The 22,793-nt window shown below is 39.3% G+C and overlaps 1 protein-coding gene across 7 annotated transcripts in view; it reads left to right on the top strand.

The window, feature by feature from the left end:
* The first annotated feature begins 3,918 nt into the window (after positions 1–3,918).
* WDR7 (WD repeat domain 7) overlaps positions 3,919–22,793 on the top strand; it is a 388,004-nt gene continuing 369,129 nt past the window's right edge. For 2 of the 7 annotated variants that reach the window (XM_067698977.1, XM_067698972.1), the window contains exons 1-2: positions 3,920–4,262; positions 21,842–21,921. The gene's annotated coding sequence lies outside the window, so the exon portion shown is untranslated. Of the gene's footprint in view, positions 4,263–4,417; positions 4,586–21,841; positions 21,922–22,793 lie in introns of those variants that run through there. The other 5 variants (XM_067698978.1, XM_067698973.1, XM_067698974.1 and 2 more) reach the window with 4 other exon arrangements.

Here is a 22,793-nt window from a genome sequence, read left to right as displayed (position 1 = left end):
ACTGAGAAATTTTCTATAAAAATTTTTTTTTAGAAATCACAAAGAGTAATTGTAAGTTTGCCAATCTATAGAATGCGAATGTAAAAGACAATTCATAATCACTTATTTCTTAATTTTCGCTACAAATTAAAGTTTTTAAAGGTTAAGAACTCTAATGTCTAATTAATTAAATTAATAAGGAAAACATCTTCAGATGCAAGGAAAAAAGATATAAAGAATAGAAATGCATTTTGTTAAGGGAAAAGAAAGTGATTTTGTCTTAAATCTGGTTATTTCTAAATGGGGGGAAAAGGGACGGACAAATAAAGACATAAAACATTGTAAAAGGTTTGTGAGAAAGAAGGAATCTTTAGAAAGTAATTCTATGTGGTCAGGACTGGCTAAGAGTAGAATAAATTTAAGTATGTAAATAAATTTTAATAATAAAGGTAAGGTGGTGCAAAACTAGAATTTGATTTTCTCTCTTTGTTAAAAAGAAAAAAATTTCTTAAAATATTGATCTGCTTTTTGATAACATATTGAAAAAAGTTTCTTTGCCTTTTAAGTGATGTTAACTTTCTGTATTTTGCCTTTAAAATCTTTTATTGTCACTTTGGTTAACTGAATAAGTATTGTTTCACAGTGAACTATGATTCTACTTGACAAGCTTCCCCAAATCAAATTCTAAATGAATTTCTTTTGATCTCTAGCTCACTTTGGGATGCTTCAGAGGGCTCCTGAAACATCTCAAAGGGAGATACTACATAATTAGGGCATATTTGGTATGTTAAATTATATAGGACACATTGTCAAATAGTGATGATAAATCTACTTAGTTTATATTGTGTGGATAAGTGTTATTATATGAAATTACTAAAATTTGGATATGTCCTGGTATGTTATCAATCATAAATCTAGTTATTATCTTAATGTATTGTGTCTCACAGAAATAACCAAATTTCCCTGTCAATTGTATTGTAATTAGATCTTTAACCATGCCATTTTCACTCTTCTGTCATTTATAGACAGTTGTTGTTTTACTCTGATGATTTACAAGACTGAAGATCTTCAGGAAGATTCATAAAAAGGACTTTTTGACACATATAGGTTTCTGATAATTTTTAGATTATACCACTAAACTGAGTAAGAAATAACAAAACTGTAATGGAAAACCTGATGGCTTGTGAAACTACTAACAAAAGACCTAAATCAACAAGAATTAATTACATGTGACTGAATGAACTGATGAGTAAAATTTACAATTTTACGACTTTTTCTCTTAAATATTACTGGCTCTTACTATTTTTTTTCCAGATAAGAGTAAAACTTTCCTCTTATGCCAACTATGATGAGCAGCAAGTTGATAAATTATACCTTTGGAAATGAAGATAAGACATTTATCCTTTTCTCTCTACCTGATCTTTCCAGAATTTGGCTTCTCTACCTGGCTCCCCTCTGGATTTGTTGGCTTATTGCGATCCTGATTACAACTAGTTATACTAATCAGTGTTTTAATTTTTTCTCTTTGTTGTTTTCAGACGTTTTGTGTCTCTTGCTGCTATACTATGACCTTATTAATGCTACTACCTATATTACTTATATCCTATTTTATAAGATAGTTGTTCCTTGTTGTTCCATTACTTTATGTGTAACCAGATCTCTGACAAAACAAATGATGGCTAATTGTCGTGAGGCAATTGATCACATATATAGCTCTATGCAAAATTACCTATAATAGTACAACTCTAGTTATAGGAAAAAGCAACAAGGGAGAAACAATTCCTGGATCATAATAGACTAGTAAAAAACATAATCCAGAGAATTTTTAGGTTATTAACAGGGCCTAATCCAGATATAGCATTTGAATAGCCTTTCAACAAAATCCTTGCCTGACCCAGGAATGAGCATTCCTAGTGCTGTGGGACAAATTGGTCACAAAATGCCTCCCAAAACATGGTCAACTTTATGACCAAAAGGAGGGAATATCTAAACAAAAAGAAGAGTCTTGGGGCTTCCCTGGTGGCGCAGTGGTTGAGAGTCCGCCTGCCGATGCAGGGGACACGGGTTTGTGCCCCGCTCTGGGAAGATCCCACATGCTGCGGAGCAGCTGGGCCCGTGGGCCACGGCCGCTGAGCCTGCGCGTCCGGAGCCTGTGCTCCGCAATGGGAGAGGCCACAACAGTGAGAGGCCCGCGTACCGGAAAAAAAAAAAAAAAAAAAAAAAAAAGAAGAGTCTTGCTCATCATCCACTTATATTAAGGGTTACTATAACCCACTGCCCTGAGGGGAATTCAGAATGGAGAAAAATAGGATGGAGCATTCTGTGCTTTGGATGTATGGCCCCTAAATAATAAAGATGCATTTCTAAGGAAGATTCTTGCATCTTCCCATACATAGAAAAGCACTAAAATCATTAACTTGAGATACCTTTGTGTGTGTGTGTGTGTGTGTGTGTGTGTGTGTGTGTGATTAGCAATAACCTTTTAGGAAGATGTATGCTTGACCCGTGTATTCCCCAGACAAGGTGCACTCAGCCACCCCTCCACCCCCTGTCCCCCGCCCCCCTCGCTGCATAGCTTGCGAGATCTTAGGCTTGTGCGGTCTTAGCTCCCTGACCAGGGATTGAACCTGGGTTATTGCAGTGAAAGCACCGAGTCCTAACCACTGGACCGCCCGGGAAGTCCCCAAAATTTCATTCTTATAAACGCTACTCCCCAACCTCTTAGGAGCAGTCCCCTCAGAGCTACTGAGAGGCTATTTCCAGGTCTATAGTCCTCATAAGTTCCTTGAATGAAACTTAACTCACAATTTCTACGTTGTGCATAGAGCAGGAATAACAAAACATTCCTTTTGTTGGTTTTTGACCAAACCAACACTTAGCTCTCTTTTGGTAAATTAACAAAGAAATGATCCAGTCTGAAGGAGTTGTTTCTCTGTTCTGATGCCTTAATTGGCTGCTTCAGGGCCCATCCAAGAGGACTTTGCTAATCAAGGTGTGATCCAAGGACCAGCAGGAATGGGCATTACCTGGGAGCTTGTTAGAATGGGAGAATCTCAGACCCCACTCCAGACCTACGGAATCAGAAACTTCATTTCAACAAGCTCCCCAGGTGATTCATACACACAGTAACTTCTGAGGACTGCAATAGAATTCTTACTTGTCCTATAAACCCATTAGTGAGATTAGAAAGGAAAAACAAAGCCAGGGAATGAATATATTGTCTATCTTTTTAACACAACTGACTGTTGGTCACCAGCATAGCACGAGTTTTTTCCTTGGTTACCATTCATTCATTCACTCATTCACCAAATATTTGGGAGGCAGATAAGCAAGCATAATAAGTAATTAACATCTATTGAGCTTGTTTAACCTTCTAGACATCCACGAGGTTATTATGCCTATTTCGTATGTGGGGATATTGAAGAGAAAAAGCAAGATGCCCCAGATGACACTAACAGTGTGCAGTGGAGGAACAGGGATCCGAATACATGCCTCTCTGAATGCAGAACTTACGTCTACCACTCTTTGCCGCCCACACGAGTGTACATTCATTCTCTCCCCTGTACAGGAATGTTGCACAAGGTCAGACTTCCCCTAGTTAAGTAGCCGAGTTCCTCCTCTGGCCCTGTGCATCGGGGCCAACAGCCAAGATCGGGGTCAGAGGAAAACAGTAACCAAGTCCCAGAGCTAACACTTTCCAGGAGTCTGGACCGAGTCTCGGGAGCAGAAGACTAAATCTGCAACATCCTGGTCACAGGGCAACATCCTGGTCACAGGACACAAACACCTAGACTTGCCATTTCATCCATCCCTCCATCTTGGTCCTCCCAGCATGGGACTCCGAGGCGAGAAGAAAGCCTAGACAAGCCTTCCCATAACAAAAATGGCTGCCATACACTCCCTGCCCACAGCTGACATGGTAGCCTCCGTTTGGTCTCCATGGTAACGCAGGCCGCTCTTTTCGAGCCGGCCTAGGCCAGGCTTGTAGGGAAATGAGGGGAGTTTCCCTCCCCCTCATTTTTGCGACAGTTGCCGGGAAAGTCACGGCAGTTGGCTGGTGTCAGCTGATTTACTGCAGCGGCGGTGGCGGTGGCGGCGGCAACGGCAGCTTGCAGCCTCTCTGGAGAGACGGAGGCTGGGCTGGGGTTACTGTCCAAAGTTTTCCCACGAGGATTTGCCCACCCCACCTCCTCTCTGGATACGTCCTCGCCTTGTCCTCGTTGCCAGGACGCCTGCAGGTGGTGGGACAGAAAACATCGAGGCATAAGATGAAGCTGTGACAGGTAAAGGGCTTTCGAGCTTCCCCGGGGCGGGGGGGACCCCAGCGCGGAATGTGCCCTTAACGTGAAGGTCAGAGGCCGGGGTTCAAGGGTCACAGCTCCGCTCCAACTGGGGGCGGTGCCAGCTGTCAGAGCGCAGCTGCTGGAAGCTCTGGTCTGTGCGGCGCCTGCAGGTTCAGGCCCACGACTAGGCTCCTGTGCCTGGAGCGTGGGTCCTGCCAGGGGTCTCTGGGACTCCTTGGCCTAGTGAGTGACATTTGCTACTGGTGACACTGGCTTTGGTCTTGAGACGGGACCGCCTTGCCCGCAGTGGCAATCTAAACGGGGTGAGATGCTTAATGTTGATGGGTGGGTGGTTCTTAACAGTGCTTTTGGGAAATGCTGTGCTTGCTTTTGGGGTACACATAGCCTCTCCTGGTACTCTTTAGTTTGCCCTTGCCTAAGGTACTGAGACGTCTGTTAGTACACCTGCCCGCTCTCATCCCTTTGCCCTAAGACTTGGTCTAAGAGGATTCCTGCTATGCCTGCTCCCTTACTAGTGGGTCCCAGCGTTCTGAAACTATATGTTTGGAGTTAGCAATACCCTGCCTTGGATTCAAAAATTGCGTTTTATGTTTTGATTCACTTGCTGTGTCAGTTTCTCAGGTCCTACAATTTGAAACTATGGCAGCTACAGTTGCATCACAGACAGCACTGGAATTGTTGATGCTGCTGATTTAGGGTTCAGTGAGAGCCACAGCTTGCTTTTGCGTTAGCATTTGCCAGGAGCCAAAAAAGGCAAGCTGTGACTCTTTCCGACGTTTATTGTTTAGGGCTTTATGGGCAGGATGTCAAGAATTGCCTGTTATATGAGAGAAATTGATTGAGTTTTTGAAATATACACACACACTTCTTTATAAGTAATTTGTGACAGTATGGAGGTGGAGGACAGCTTAAAAGTGAAAATAATGTGTTGAAATGCCTTTATTATTTCAAATCGGGCAAACAGAACAGTATAAATACGTAGTAAATGCCTTGTTAATTTCCTTTTTTTAAAAAATGTATTTTATTAAGGGACTTCCCTGGTGGTCCAATGGTTAAGACTCCCTGTTTCCACTGGAGGGGGCGCGGGTTCGATCCCTGGTCGGGGAACTAAGGTCCTGCATGCCGCGCGGTGTGACCAGAAAAAAAAAAATTTTTTTTATTGAAGTACAGTTGATTTATAATGTTGTGTTAGTTTCTGGTGTACAGCAAAGTGATTCAGTTGTACATATATATAATAGTTTGCATTTGCTAATCCCAAATTCCCAATCTATCCCTCCCCCCCCACCCTCCCTCTGTGCAATCACAAGTCTATTCTCTATGTTTGTGAGTCTGTATCTGCTTTGTAGATAAGTTCATTTGTGTCATATTTTAGATTCCACACATGCCTTGTTAATTTTCAGAGATTATTGTGAGAAATTCATTTAAGTGTCTATATTTTAAATTTTGTTAATTTTCAGAGATTGTTAATTTTCAGAGATTATTGTGAGAAATTCATTTAAGTGTCTATCTTTATTTTAAAAATACTTCAAACCCTACTTAACAGCAAGACCAGAGTGTACACTTTGTTTTTTCTTATTGCCACCTGTAGCTAAATTTTAAAAGATCTTGATAATTGGATAACTCAAAGGGACTGGGCTTTGCCTTGTTTGAATACCACTGTGGGAACTTAAATTTTGAGATAGCCTTTTCTTTTTTTTTTTTTTTAATAGGGGGGAATACCAACCTTTATTTACACTTGGGTTCAAGTTCAGAGCCTTCTTAGTATAGCGAAGTGGTAAAAAGCACAGATCCTGGGACTAAGGTTCATATTCCAACACAGAATAATAAGTAAGTGATAACTGGCAAATGTTACCCACAGTCTCTTCAGTAAAGTGGGGAGAGCATCACCCCAGCTTCTAGCAGCTATCATGGCTGCCTCTGCCCCAGTGTCCACCCTGGGTACTCCACCTCGGAGGCAGCTCAGCTAAGAGAGTGTGGGCTCTGCAGGTCTCAGCTCAGAGATTAGGGTGGGACTCAGTGAGTTACTGAACCTCGGAGGTAGCCCCTCACTCCAAGACATTTCACCAAAGGCAAGAAACAGGAACGTGGACTGGTTCAAGGACTGAGTGAGATCTTACAATTTCCTTTGGTTTTCATTTGGATATAAGCAATGTTTTGAGGCAGAGGAAGCGAGGTGGTCTATCTGTGTGACAGGCTTAGCATCGCAGACTCTAAAGGTAGCGAGCTGGTTTTGTGCCTTTGCCATCGGAAGGTAGGGTGACATTTAGCCTTAGTGGTGTCCTCTATGTTAGGTGAGTCCTTAAAGTTTGTTTTGTACCTCAAATGCAGAGGATTGAGTTAATTTCTTCAATTCAGTCATCATCATTGGGCTGTTCAACGTGTATCTCCGGTTTTTTTCCATTCACTGTCTTTTACATCCGGTTTCCACTCCCTCCCCTTGCCCACCAACCCGTAGACAACCATTCTGACATGTAGGATGTGTATCCTTCTGTTGGTATGTTATTAAATGTGTGTTGTTTTGGGTGCCCACATTTTATATAAATTTATTTAATTATTTGTTTATTTTATTTTTGGCTACATTGGGTCTTTGTTGCTGCGCCAGGGCCCTCTCCGCCGCGGCGAGCGGGGGGTGGGGGGGCTGCTCTTCATTGCGGTGCACGGGGCTTCTCATTGCGGTGGCCTTTCCTGCTGTGAAGCGTGGGCTCCATGTGCGTGGGCCTCAGTAGTTGTGGCTCGCAGCCTCTAGAGCACAGACTCAGCAGTTCTGTCGCACGGGCCTAGTGGCTCTGCGGCATGTGGGACCGTCCCGGACCAGGGCTTGAACCTGTGTCCCCTGCACTGGCAGACCGACTCCCAACCACTGCACCACCAGGGAAGTCCCCCTGGGCACCCAAATTTTAAATTTATAAAGATGATATCATGCATGATCTCATTAAAGTTTTTTCGCTCCCTACTCTCTACTATTTAAGGATCTATTTGTGTTGCTGTCCATTGCTTCTAACTGATACACAGTACTTCAGAATTTCCATCTACTACAGTTTACATGCCAACTGTCCTATTTGTGGATACCCATGTAACGTTCATTTTCCTACCACTGTAGGCAATACTGTGATAAACATACCTTTTAGACCTCTGTGATGCTTTCTTTGAGATACATATCCAGCAATGTGATTTCTGGATCATAGGGTTTTCATATATTTTATTGAAGGATTGCCAGATTGTGTTCCAGAACAAGCTGCTGTGGTCTCTACACCTGCAGGTGGTTCAGGAAAGTTTCTGTATCCTTGTAACCCCACCAATGCTTAGTGTTATCCAGCCCTCTGCTTTTTCCAGACGAATGGATGCAAAGTGAAATCTCATTTTAAATTACATTTCACTATTACTCACGAGTTTGAGCCTTTCTTCATGGGCATTTTATCTTTTTGGGTTTTCCCTTTTGTAAAATTGTTTATTCCTTTACCCATTTTTATTCTGAGGTTTCACGCCTTGTTGACCTTCACAAGCTCCTTGTATTTCCTAGATACGAGTCCTTTAAATATTGTATCTGTTCCTATTCTGTCATTTGTCTATAACTTTTTTTTATGATGTCCTTCATTGAACAGAAATTTTCTACTTGATATAATCAAATTAAAAGTTTTTTGCCTATGGTTTGTGTTTTGGGGGTTTTGTTTAAGAAATCTTTCCGCAGTTCTGTGTCACAGTTACCTATTTTATGTACTACTAACTTTATAGTTTTCCTTTAAATTTATAGGTATTGAATACATCCAGAGTGTCTTTTTACATGTCACAAGGCAGAGATCCAGTTTATTTTCCATATAGTGTGCCAGTTTTCCTAGTGTCATTCTCTCCTTTTCCCGCAGATAAGTGGTACCACACTTACTGTATATTAACCTCTCATAGAAGCTCTGAAAACTGCCTTCTGTTCCTTTGGCTTATTTGTTTGCTCTTGCTCTAATATCATGCTGTTTTAGTACTGTGGCTTTGTATGGTTATTTTTTCCTACATGAGTAAGTTTTCCTATTTATTTTGTTTTAGCTTTATTTTGAAATAATTATAGATTAAAGAAGTTGCAAAACTAGTACAGAGAGGTCTGGGTTCCCCAATGGTTACATTTCATATAACTTCACCCAATTTCCCTCAACTGTTACATTTTATACAACTATGGTGAAATAGCAAAACCAAGAAATTGACATTGGTACAATACCTGTATATAGTTCTATGCCATTTTATCACCTGTGTAGGTAGATACCTGTAACTACCACTGCAGTCAAGATACAGAACTACTCTATCACCACTAAGACCTCCTTTGTGCCACCCCTTTCAAGTCAGTTCCGTCTCCCTTCCTCTATTATCTCTAACCCCTGTTCACTAGTCAATTTTCCATCTATACTTTGATCATTACAGGTGTGCTGTATAAATGGAATTAGACAGCATGTGACTTTTTGAGATTGAGACTCATCTGAATTGTTGGGTGAGACAATTTTTGAGACTCATCTAAACAGTTGTGTAATTTGGGTAGTATTCCATGGTATGTATGTACCACAGTTTGTTTAAACATTCACTGGGACATTGGGGCTGTTTTCAGTTTTTTGCTATTACAAATAAAGCTGCCTATGGACATGCTTGTACAGTTTTTTTTTGTGGATATATTTTTTCACGTCTTCTGGGATAAATGCCTAGGAATGTGATTGCTAGGTGGTATGGTGAGTGTACGTTTAGCTTTTGAAGAACTTGCCAAACTGTTTTCCAGAGTGGCTGCACCATTGTACATTCCCACCAGCAATGTATGAGAGATTGAGTTTCTTTGCATCCTCGCCAGCATTTGGTAATTGTCACTATAATTCACTGTGGTCTTAATCTATGTTTCCCAAATGGCTAATGATGTTAAATTTCTGGTAAGGCAAGTTTTCCATTCTTTTTCCATTTTCAAAGTTGGCTTAGCTATTTGTGGATTTTTATTCTTTTCTATATATTTTGGAGCTAGAGTTTCTAAAGACAGCACAACTAAAATTTTGATTTAGTATGCATTGAATTTATATGTTTATTTTGGGGACAATTGACATTTTTATAATACTAGATCACCCTATCCAAGAGCATGGAATGGCTTTCCATTTATGACTGAGCAGGAAGAAATTCTTTGCAGTTTTAAAAAATATCGTGAATAGATACTAATTTAAAGTAGATTATTGCTGATAGAAGAAAATGCTACTGATTTTCATATATTGATATTCTACCTTTGTGTGTGTGTGTTCTACTAGACAGAGATCAAAATCCATAGTATAAATCTTGAAATAGTTTTGGTACTTGTAGAGTTAGGCCTGGAACTAGGTAGTGCTTTTATTCCTGGTTTATCTGTTACATTTCTCTGTGACACTGTTTTGTTTGTTGCGATGGATAAACTCAATGATTAGAGTATGGGGGTTTATAGGTTCTAGTCCCATTTTGTCCATTCATTGTTGCACTTTACAGAGAGTTCGTAATCTTACATATATGCATGCCAGTGATCGTGGGCAAAACCAACTGAGAGCTTATGTATGGCTCAGTGAGATCCTGTCATCAATAAGAGGATACCTTACCTTTCTACTTATAGATACTATGATTGTGATGTTAACTTAGAATTCGAACTCTGTGCACATTCGTTTGCCTTGATCTGTATCTGATACTTAAAGCCACTTTGCTGATAAGAGCACAAAAGCTATTATTGGAAGAAGTCCTACACCATGACTGCATTCAGAAAGTCCTGTCCAAGTGGAATTTTTTTGTTTTCTATTAAGTAACATATACACGATATTCATAAAATAGTAAATATTCTAAATAAAATTAGGCATCTTTTCCAAAATGTGTTGGTGATGTTTAATGAAAATGTAGGTTTTTTTGGGCTGATGGTTTCTTGTGTTAGTAGTCGTCAAAAAATGTTGGAACAATAAAGTGTTAGGGCCCTGGTCAGTTCAGGGCGGAGAAAATTTCTGAAGTACTGGGAGTTATTCTGTAGGCTCTTGTAAAATAGAAAACTACTGGAAAGACGTGGCTTTTTAACCACTGCCTCCCATTCAGTTAGCAATTGTAATTTATGACCCTTCAAACTCACTGAAAACATTTTACTAGTGTTTTGCACATACATATTTCTCTCTGAATGTTGGTAGTTAGTATATGTCAATGATAACAGATTGATAGAATGTGCCAGTTACCTTCTGTTCTCACATTCAAGTTGTTTATTTGGCTGTCTTCCTTAAGGGCTCTTCTTTTTTCTAAACATTTCAAATACAAACAAACAGTAAAAAACCACCATTAATGGGAATGAAAAGTTCGCTCTAATGCAATATCAGTTTACTTAGTTTGAAACAGTTTTGTGATTCCCCAACAGGCCTTGGTGAGTGTGGTAGCGATTAAAGTAAACCATGTTAGGTGATTTGCTGCATAGGTCCTAAGACATGTCTTGTGTATGTGTCACAGAGTAAAAGAGGCTAGAATATAGGTGCAACCTGCAGCTGGGGAAAAGCAATTAGTACATTAACAGGGAGTTGATTAAGGAGACTTGTGTTAATTGTTGGCACTATTATAGAAAAACTCATTGAAAAGAAACTCTGAAATCCGAAGCATGTAAAATCAAGATGTATTTTAATTTATTGATGGGTACAACATTTTTAAAGCCAAGCGAATGAACGTCATTCATTACTTTGTTCAGTTATTCAGTAAATATTTGGGTACCTCATATGTGGCAGAAATTCTAGGCGCTGGGAATACAGTATAGAACAAAACAAAAATCATCACCTTCTTGGAGCTTGTGTTATAGTGGCAGATTCAGACAGGCTATAAATAAGTATGACACTTGGTATGTTAAATGACTGTAAGTGCTCTGGAGAAGTATAATAAAATACCATGGGAGTGGTGGAGTTTGCAATTTATGCTGGTCAGGAAAGGCCTCACTGAGAAGATGACATTTTAGCAGAGACCTAAAGTGGTTGAAGGAGCTCTAAAGATGGACTTGCCATTACTTGAGATGCGGAAGACTGTGGGAGGGGCAGATTTGGGGAAGAAGACCAGAGACTCACTTTTGAACATGTCAAGTTTGAGAATCTTATTAGCTATCCAGATGGAAATGTTGAGTAGGAAACTGCATATGTGGAATCAGAAGAGAGCCACCAGCTAGAAATTGGGAAATTGTTAATGTATAGCTGGTATTTAAAGCTGCGAGGCTTGGTGAGATCACTGAGGGAGGGAGGGAGGGAGTATTGCCAGAGGAGAGAAGTCCAAGGACTAAGCTCTGGGTATGCCAATATTTAAAGGTCAGAAAATGAGGAAAAATAGAGACTAAAGCCATGGACTTTAGCCTGCTACTAAAGGTAGCAGGAAAGTGTGAAGACTTGGGGGCCAAGTGAAAAAGTGTTTCAAGGAGGAGGAAGTATGAACTATGCCAAATGCTGTTGGTAGGTCAAGAAAGATGCGGATTATGACTTGACACTGGGTTTAGCAATGGGGAGGTTTTGGTGACCTTGTCAAGAGCATTTGTGTGACAGGTGGAAACTTTTCTATGATCTATGCATTGATATAAGGAGGGGGATAATGTTACAAACGAGGACATTCTGATTTGGAAAGAGGTACATATTTCCTTAAGGTTACAGTTAATAAATGGGGGAGCTGGGTCTGCCCTAGTTAGTGTGACTCTCAAATCTTCATACTTACTCAACACAGCTTACTGATCCCCATATTGTGACAGTTCATCTTCTATTTGGGAAAGCATGTTTGTTTTTTCTTCTGGGTATTTTAATTTATGAACAATGAGAAGCTTCAGTGCTCAGTTTAGAGTTTTGATGACAGTGTGAGGGAAAGCAGTAGGAATGGTTGGGGATGGAGGTGAGATTAGAGGTGGTTCGGGAGATAAGGTTGAAGTTGGTTCTACCAGATGGGATCTGTTTACCTAAAATGTAGGGACTTGGTGGGCATAGTTTGCTTTTAGGTTAATCAGTAACTCTTGAAACTGAGGCAGGTTGGTGATGGATAGAGCATAATTAGCTGCAGAAATTTAAAACGTGATTCATATGCCTCAAAATCTATGAATCATTTTTAAAATTGTGATTTATTTTTGACCAGATAGCTCTACAGTTCTTCAAAACCCAGCTCTTGCTTGCTCAGGGCTGTCTTAGCAATGAGAAGTAAGTGTAGTCTTCTGTTGCCATCTGCTCATGCCACATGTTCTTTTGAAACAGAATACTGGAACTTCCTTTAGCAAAGCCATCCTAAAGTGTCAAGTTCACTGGGAGGAGATTTCTTGCCATTCAAATAAGAGAGGATTATCTTGTCAACTTAGCGACAAGCTTGGTGTTCAGAAGGTGGTGTCCCTCACAGCTGTTTAATTCCAGACACCCTTTGTTCTGAGGAAGCAGCTCAGTAATTCCTTCATGCATTTTATGATCTAGCTATCTCATTGCATTATAATAAACAGTCTTCATTACCTGATTCAGTGTTTTCTAAGTCTTCAATGAGTTGATAGCAAAGGCACAAGCACAAAGAAAATTCATAATATTAATGACTACTTCCTTCATCAAACCATGAATTTGACTTGAACACTTTTGACAAATGATGTAGGGATGTTCTGAGAATCTGAATAAACCTTTAAAGATTTCTTTCTTCATTCATTGCAATGGTGGCAAGTAGGTTTAGTTATTTAGTCTGTAGTCCCTGCTTTTCATAATCCCCATTGGTAGGTGGGTAGTGGAGGCCTGCTTGCTCTTGTTTATGTGTGTCTGTTCTCATGAGAGAGAATTTGAGTTTGTTTTTGTCTGCAGGTCTCAGAGGGCCTGCCTTGGGGCACAGGAAGCAAACAGACCAAGACAGTATTGACTCTCTGGTGAAAATGCCTGTATTCCTGGGCTAGAAATACATCTTGCTTTTGCATTTGAGCATTAGAAAGGCAATATAGAGAAATGAACATTGATCTGATACTAGATTTTTCATATGTAATCTTTTTTTATAGCTTTTAGAAATCACATGGGATACCAGTATCCCATGAGATTTTGCGAACAGTATGGTCTTATCAGAGTATCACTCCATAGGTTATTCATGGTTTTAAAGGGGAAAATAGCCTTAGTCAAGTGGTCATAGGTGGCATCACTGATAGTGGGACAGTGTGATGGTACGTCTCCTGTGGTGATGCAGCGTGAAGTGTACATCACCTATGAAGGATACTTGCCAAACATGTTTCACTTGAGTTCGATGATGCCTTTAGATCCAACTTCCAGTTTATAGGAAGAAGAGGAGATAGATGAACATGTGATAAATGACATTGTAAATAAAATCAGACAAATATAAAATCTGGAACCTTCTACAAGCAATTGGTTTTGTTTATTTAAAGTGAATACGAAGAGTGAAAGTTAATATGAAAAATGAAGTAGGACTCTTCTAGAACTAAAGAGTAAAGAGGCATCACAACCAAATGCAGTCAGTAAAACTTGAATATTTTACTTACTGGTTTTAAAAAAATTATAAAAGATATTTTTTAGACAGTCAAAGTAATTTGAATATGGACTGGATTTTAGATACTATTAGAGGATTATTATGGTATTGATAATGGTGATTGTGATAATGGCATTGTGTTTATGAAGGAAAATGTTCTTATTTTTAAGCTTGGTATTTAGGGGTGAATTGTCATGATATGTGTAGGTTATTTTCAAATGGCTCAGCAAAAAAAAATCTCTCGCTTTATATACACATTATTGACAAAGGAAATTTGACAAAATATTATTTATGGAGTGATCTTGAGTGATCTTTATACTATTTTCAAACTTTTTGTATATTCAGCATTTTTTGTAATAAAACGTTGGGGAGAATCACAAGGGGAAAAGTAAATATCATCTTAAGCCTTTTATTAAAAGAACAATCAAATTTCAAAAATATTCCCTTGGGGGACTTCCCTGGCAGTCCAGTGGTTAAGACTCTGCACTTCCACTGCAGGGAGCACAGGTTCTATCCCTGGTCCGGGAACTAGGATCCCGCATGTCACACGGTGCAGCCACAAAAAAGGATTAATCTCCAAAACATACAAGCAACTCATGCAGCTCAATATCAAAAAAACAAACAACCCAATCCAAAAATGGGCAGAAGACCTAAATAGACATTTCTCCAAAGAAGATATACAGATTGCCAACAAACACATGAAAGGATGCTCAACATCACTAATCATTAGAGAAATGCAAATCAAAACTACAGTGAGATATCATCTCACACTGGTCAGAATGGCCATCATCAAAAAATCTAGGAACAATAAATGCTGGAGAGGGTGTGGAGAAAAGGGAACACTCTTGCACTGCTGGTGGGAATGTAAATTGATACAGCCACTATGGAAAACAGTATGGAGGTTCCTTAAAAAACTACAAATAGAACTACCATACGACCCAGCAATCCCACTACTGTGCATATACCCTGAGCAAACCATAATTCAAAAAGAGTCATGTACCAAAATGTTCATTTCAGCTCTATTTACAGTAGCCAGGAGATGGAAACAACCTGAGTGTCCATCATCGGATGAATGGATAAAGAAGATGTGGCACATATATATAATGGAATATTACTCAGCCATAAAAAGAAATGAAATTGAGTTATTTGTAGTGAGGTGGATGGACCTAGGGTCTGTCATACAGAGCGAAGTAAGTCAGAAAGAGAAAAAAAAATACCGTATGCTAACACATATATATGGAATCTAAGGAAAAAAAAAAAAAGGTCATGAAGAACCTAGGGGTAAGACGGGAATAAAGACACAGACCTACTAGAGAATGGACTTGAGGATATGGCGGGGGGGGAAGGGTAAGCTGTGACAAAGTGAGAGAGTGGCATGGAAATATATACACTACCAAACGTAAAATAGATAGCTAGTGGGAAGCAGCCGCACAGCACAGGGAGATCAGCTCGGGGCTTTGTGACCACCTAGAGGGGTGGGATAGGGAGGGTGGGAGGGAGGGAGACGCAAGAGGGAAGAGATATGGGAACATATGTATATGTATAACTGATTCACTTTGTTATAAAGCAGAAACTAACACACCATTGTAAAGCAATTATACTCCAATAAAGATGTTAAAAAAAAATAAAGAGCTCATCTCCACTTTTGTAGAGCAGGAGGGTGAATTTGGAGCTGAGAAACAATAAATTGATAACTGGCACTGGGGAGGTCTTTTGATGACACTTGTATCAATTTTCATCTGAAAGTTTCACCCCCATTCTTGATAAAAATTTTGCTGGGTGTACAATTTATTTTTTCCTCAGCACTTGAAAATATCATTCCATGGTCTTTTGACTTTAATTGAGAAGTCAACTGTCAAAAAAAAAAAAAAAAATTCCCTTGGGAGTTCTGTGGTTGCCTAGTGGTTAGTATTCTAGGCTTTTACTGCTGTGTCATTCAATCCCTGATAGGGGAACTGAGATTCCACAGGCCGCTGCAAGGTGCAGCCAAAAAGGAAAAAAAAAAAAAAAGTCCAAATCTAGTGAAAAACAGGGATGAAAGATCCTCCCTTGTTCCTTGAAGTTTTCTTAGAGCTTTCTAGGCCTTCACATAGCTAGGCAGAATAAAGCTGAAAAAATAGGAAGAAGATAATTGGGAGAGTACGCTGTACCAGAAACCAAAGAGAGAGGGTTGAGAATTAGCAAATGATCAGCCGTGTCAAACTAGTAGCTGTGTAAGACTGAATATAATGTAAGGACTGAGTAAGATGGTTAGAAAGAGTAGGTATCAACAGTCCATTAATGTCAAAGAATCCTCTCTTTCCTCACTTCTCTCCTAAGGCCTTGCTTCTCTCTGCAATATTGGAGAGTTCTTTCCTGGAGTATCACATTAGAGAAATGTTGACCTCTTCATGTAGAGGGAGGGCAATCTTGAGCAGCCTTAGATTAGGTGTGTTTGAAGATAGAACCTAGATTACATGAGGCCTTTTGTAGTAAGGAAATGGAAACACTATGTTTAAGACGGTGGGTTTCAAGATGTTGATTGTAATTACAGTGAGAAACAGAGAGAGAAAATGAGAGAAAGAATGAATGAGAGAGAGAGAGAGAGAGAGAGAGAGAGCCGATTACTAGATTTACAAGCAGAGGCTATTAACAAGTGAAAGTGTTTTGGACAAAAATGAGATGTGAACATGTTTGAAGGACAAAGCCTAATTTAACTGAAAGACAGATGAAATGGTAGACAGCGAAAGGATAATTAAGGGAGTAAGATCCTTCAAAGAGTCCAGGAAGAATTAGATTTAGCAAAAAAGATGAGATAGTCCTTCCTCAGAAATATCTTGCTTGGCACACAGTGAAAGCTTAATAAATGCTAATTATTGTTATTCTCTGTTTTTTCATTCAGTAAGTACATATTGGTCACTAGTAAAAGTCTGTAACTATTCTAGGTGCTGGTAAGTCACCTCAAATCCCAGTGAAATGCAGTTTGCTTGATAATGATTAAATAACAAAGATGGTGGGCTTATGTCGATGATTTGGTTTTACTCTTCAGGGAAAGAGATTTTAGTGGAATGGATGCATTTGTAAACAAATAACTACACACAAAGCAACGAGTGTTCTGCACCAGTGTGTAGAAAATCTTGTGAAAACGTGGTTGCAGGAGCAGTGAATCACAGGTTTGGGGACAGGGCACTCACAGCAGAGAGGAGCTAGTGTTGGAACAGGTTATAGGCTAAAGACAAATACTTGTTAAAGTTAAACGGTTTTTTGAAAACTCCATGTTGTGTGTGTATGTGCATCTTTAAAATAAAAGAACCTGGTGAATCACGGCCATGGATTTTATTTTATTTGTTTATTTATTTTGGCCCTGCACATCTTGTGGGATCTTGGTTCCCCTACCAGGGATCGAGCCTGGGCCCCTTGCAGTGGAAGTGCGGCGTCCTAACTGCCGGACCACCAGAGAAGTCCCGTGGGCCATTTAATTTATTTATTAAACTGTCTTTTGGAATACAGTGAAATACCCAAAGGCCGGGGGAAAAAAACCCCTTAAGACCAAAGGATTTATCTTGAGAATCAGGATTCCCACACAATCCAGTCTCTTACTTCTCTTACTCTTCCTTTTCAGAGGTAGTTTTCATTACTTTTTTTTTTTTAAATTTGGTATCATTACAGAATTATTCTAAACGTTTGTGTGTGTGTGTATTACAGATGTGTGTAGATACATATATATACCCCTTTTAGAACCTAAAATGGGAATGTATTTTATACACTGTACTGCACCTTTTCATCCCACTATATATTTTGGAGATTATTTCATATCTCATGCTGCAGTGTTCCATTGTAAGACTCTAATAATTTATTTAATCCCTGATTTATGGACACTAAAGTTCTTTCCATGTACCCATTAACAATTAGAGAAATTTTCAAGCACACAAAAACAGTAAGAACAATGTAATGAACACTCTTGTACTAAAAGGAACCTCAACGTTTATTTTTACAGTTTGGGTTCCCTGGCAAGCAGATTCTGAGATGGAGATTAGCACTGAGGTTTCTAAGGGAGTGCTTTTAGTCCCGACACCTGGGGAAGGAAGCAGGTTTGGCCAGAGGGAGAAGTTGAGCTGTAATGAGTCTCAGCGGAAGGAATCTCAGTTGAGCCTGGGGGTAGTTCCAAAGATGGAATGACCCTTCAGAACTATACTGAATTGATATGAGGGGGCCTGGCCTTTACTGTTTATCCCTGGATTGATCAGTTGTTGGATGTGGACTGTCCTACTGGAAGGCGGCAAGGTGTCTCCCTTTGGCTGGGGCAGTCGTTAGTGGGGGCTGACAGCCCAGTGCTCTCAGTGGCTGGGGTAATAAGTCCTTTATTCCCGAGGTGCATCTGGATGAGTACCACCCATCACACTTATGTTCCTGTTTCATCTTCATCCCTTCCAATACCTCTTACCCCCTCTTCCCCTCCACCATCTCCCACATGCCAGACCCCAGACATCAGATCATTTCATCCCTAAATACTACAGTTCTACTTACCTTTGAGTAATGTGTTTTAGTAAAATCTTGATTAACCAGATTGACTGGAGAATGAAGTTTTCTGGTAAATGGAATTTTGTGGTAAATGCAGACAACATAGAATAAGGAAGGGTATTTACTTCATTAGGAATCAGGAGGTCTGTGTGTGCCTCTGAGCTCTGAGATGAGTTTGCAGTGTAATTTTGAGAGAGTTGCTGAAGGACCTAAATGTGGCGGGCGGGAGGAGGGGCTCAGCGGCCCCTTCCCATAGTGAGTAGTTATGTTTAGGCAAAACTTTGTAGTCTTCTTTCCCTTTTATGGCAGATTTTGATAAAACTGCGAAACAGGGTTTAATTTTCTTTTCTATCAACTTTGAATTTGGAAAATGTGAGCAACTAAGCTCTTCTGTGCCTATTTAAATTAAGGGAAAAAAAATCCACTAAGGGGATTGCCGCTCACAGAACCTGAGAATAAAACCTCTTAAAGTGGGGTTTGCTCCAGGGGCTGCTAGATAGGTTTACCGTTCTGGCTCCCCCAGGCTTGGAGTCAGCGCTGATGTTACAGTTTCACAGTCCAGTCACCAACACCTTCCTTGCCTCTTACCCTGGAGCCAGTCTGTTCTTGGTAACAGTGAGAAGTCCGTGTTCCCACTTTAGTGACACCTGGGTTGTTTGTTAAATTATCTTTAAGGAGGAAGGGCCCCATTGAAGGGTAAACTTGTAATAAATTGGAATTTCAAATATTATGTACTTGTGTTTATAAAGAATAAATAAATAAATATCCACTCAAATAGATCTCTATAAGATGGTAACGAGCTATATACTTCTCTCCATTTCTATATTAGGAAGGCAGGTTTTTTTTTTTTTTTTTTTGGTCAGTTACAAAAGCCTTTCTTTTACAACTGCTTAAATATCAAAAACAAAAGCAAAACAGCAGGAGGTTGACCCATATTTCATCAACTTTTGCAATGACTTGGTTCACTGATACAGGCAAAGGGTGATTGGATTTTTCCCGTTCACGTGGGACGATTTTTGTTGAGTTCTCTGGTGCCATTTTGTGAACATATTTCCTGAGCTCTAATTTCTCTGAGACCAGATTATGCCTCTGTTTCTCTGTTGCCTCATTACGTTCTTATTTTCCTCTCTCCCTCCTCCCTCCTCCCCCCACCCCCATGCTTGCCTACTTTCTCTTATCACTCTGCTTCGAAAGTAATGTTGCCTAATCTGGCTCCCTGTGCACCAATGCTGAATAAAAATACGGAGACAGAGAAATGGAAGATAAGAAATAGAGAGGCTTTTTATTTTCTTTGCCAGGCAAAGGGAAGGCATAGCAGGCTAGTGCCTCAAGAACTGTGCCCCCCGCTTCCTGGGGAATTACAGGGATTCTTATAGGGGAGTTCTGATAAGGATCAAAATGGTGAAGGTCTTGCATTCTTCTTCTTGCATTATTTCAAAACAGTCATTGCTGGAGTCAGGCAACCTGGTAATTGGGTCCGTTAGCCTCTGGGTTATCGGTCTACATATGACCTCCTTTCTGAAATGCAGACAGCTACAAGGGGTTATTTGCTACAAGAGTTTATAGGCAGAGTAAAGAGTAAATACCAGGTGCAGGGTGTAAATTACCTAAATTACACAGGATTAGGGGTGACAGGTTAGTTTTGTGAAGGACAAATCTAACTATAGACACTACAGATTAGTAACAGTTAAAATAAAACTAGGATTGATTAACTCATGCCAGTTTATGTTTCTTCTCTAGCCTGTTCACTGTTCCCTTTATTTTCCTGGTTATCAGGAGAGGAAAAACCTCATTTCTATTTTTGTTGCAACAGTAATAGTCATTCATGTCTTTTTCTTGCCTCACGCCTTACATATTTCATCAAACCCAATGATTTACTGTTCTGCTATAATGCCTTATATTTTCTTTTTCTTTCAAAACTCTCATCATTTTAGCCAGGTTCTTATCACTGCAGCCAGGCTTATTGCAGTAGCATCCCATTTGCTTTTCCTGTATACTGTCTCAAATAGTCTTAGCATACTGCTTCTCTGCTTAGATGGATATATAGTTATGGGACCATTAAGTCTCTTTAAACTCTGGTCCTGCTCAAGACCATTGTGAAACCTTGTGGTATCTTCTTACTTCTCAAAACCTAAATTTGTAAATTCCGGTTAGGTGTATAATAATTTATCTCACATATGAGAATCTGAAATTATTGATGACTTCACTGGGCATCAGTATCATAATAATAGTGCCTATTCTTTATGTAGAGGGCGTTTAGTATTTTAAATTGTTTTCTCTTTACTTTTGTTCATGGAGTACCTTTGTGTAAAAAAACTGTATCGAAATTTATGTTGTGTTTTTATCAATTTGGTGTGTTGAACACCAAGTCCTATCTATTGTATATCTAAAATAGCTCTCATATTCATCTTATTATTACCATTTTCACCACTGCTACCCTTCATCTTATATTTATTAAAGACGTCCCATATGGCAGACACTATGCTCCATCCACATCATATGGTGGTAAATACATCGATGTGGTTCTTGTTCTTAGGGAGCTTAAAGACTAGTAGGGGGGACAGCCATTAGACAGAGAAATCCAGAAATAGTAATGAAGTTGTGATACATTTAGGCACCATCTCTCTTACCAGCAGTACTGCAGTAGCCCCACTGGTCTTCAAACCCAGAGTTTTCTCCCTCCCTTTTGTATTGTAGCTAGAGGGATCTTTCTGAAAAGCTAATCAGATTTAAAACAGTTGACCTGTTTCCCATTGCTATCAGGTTAAACTCCAAATTCCTTGAGGTGGGTTACCAAGTTCTTATGATTTGGTGCATGTGGGCTTGTTGTTTCTTGTCTCATTCTGCCTTTGTGCTCTGAATGCCAGCCCTGCTATTTTCACTGTCCAGAAAGAACTGAGATCTCTCACCTTGGGGACTTAGAATATGTGATTCCTTGAGCCTCTTCCTTGGGTAATTACTACTCATTCTCACTCATCATTTCTTCCAAGAACCCTTCCTGAAGTATAGGTTAGGATGTCCATCTTTTGTGTCTCCATTAGGTCTTGAGATTCCTCCTGTATCACACTCTGTGGTAGTTGTTTGCATGTGTGTAAGCCCCATTGTGTAGGTCCATGTGTCTATTTTATCTCCTGTTGTAATTCCATGGTATAGACACAGAATGGAAACTTGGGAAATGAGATCAGAATTTAATTTGAAAGCTGTCTTAGTATTGGGATTGGAGTTTGTAGTATTATTTCTAATAACGTCATGCAGAATTGAATTGTCATATTTGCAGATAGAATTGTTTGACAGGCATATACAGTAGTAGTACTTTTTTTTTTTTTTTAGTAGTAGTACTTTTATATTGTGTCAAAAAGTCAGTGAAAGATAGTAACCTCTTGAAAAGGTACAACTTTATTAAATGTTAAGCTACAGTGCTGAAAGAAATCAGTAGATGTGGAAGCAGCATGTGAAGAATAGCAGAATCTGTGTTTTAAAAAAATTAATAGTTGCTGATCATCTGCCATGTGATGGATATTTTACTGGTTGCATTACATATATGATCTCTCTTAACCTTTATGACAGCTTTCTGAAAGGAGGGTATTATCGTCCATCTTTTACAGATGGGGAAGCTGAGACCTAGAGGGGTAACTTTTTCAAGATTGCATAGAAGAGTCAGGATTTGAATATAGTTCTTCTGACTGTAAGTTCAGTGTTTTTTCAACTATTATTTTTGTTGTTGTTTTTAACTGAAGTATGGTTTTATTTCTGTATAGAACTGAGAAATAGGTGCAATTAGGTGAAATAGAAATACATGAAATTAAGGTAACCAAAAGAGATGACTTGATTTTTTTATCTCTCAGACCCCTGCTCTTTATGATTTGATTTCTTTGACTTCAAAATGATTCAAAGTTAATTTCATAACTACCTCTTGATGAGAAAACCAAGCCTCAGAAGTGAGATGATACGCTCAAAGCCTGCATGGTTGGTGGCAAAATGAGGGGTAGAATCTAGAACTTCTATTATTTGACTCTAAAGCTTTTTCAGTAAAAGAGTTTTATTTAATAGCCAATGTCTAAATATAAGTTTAAGTCAGATTTGATACAAACATAGATGAAAATTGAATGTTCTTAGTATTCTTCTGTTTTTAGGAGTATCTAGTCGTACAGCATATTTATTTATAACTCTAAAATTTGAAAGGTGGTATTTCCCCTTAATGTATTAGTTACAAAATATGAGTATATTGTACACAATATTTTGGAGAGTTAGTAAGGATTTTCTTCAGAGTTTCTATTACAGTTAATACTATATGGCACTAATCATTTATTCAGTCACTTTTGATTTGGGCCTTTTCCAGAAAAATGTGATTTTTTTTTTTTTATCCCAATGAATCCCTAATGTCCTTGGATATAGAGCAGTGAATTTTGAATTCGATCCCCCCTCCCCCCCACCTTGGTTGGACAGAACTTCTTACCTAATTCCTCAGATAAGCAGTTGTAATAGCAGATAAGCTGATGTAGTATGATCCCCTGGAAAAGATATAGTGAAGTTCTGTAACATTATTTCCTAAGGGAG

This window comes from Pseudorca crassidens, chromosome 12 (genome assembly GCF_039906515.1).
Source record: "Pseudorca crassidens isolate mPseCra1 chromosome 12, mPseCra1.hap1, whole genome shotgun sequence".
NCBI lineage: Eukaryota > Metazoa > Chordata > Mammalia > Artiodactyla > Delphinidae > Pseudorca > Pseudorca crassidens.
The sequence above is the reverse complement of the archived record's forward strand: the minus strand, read 5'-3'. Positions and strand labels throughout refer to the sequence as shown.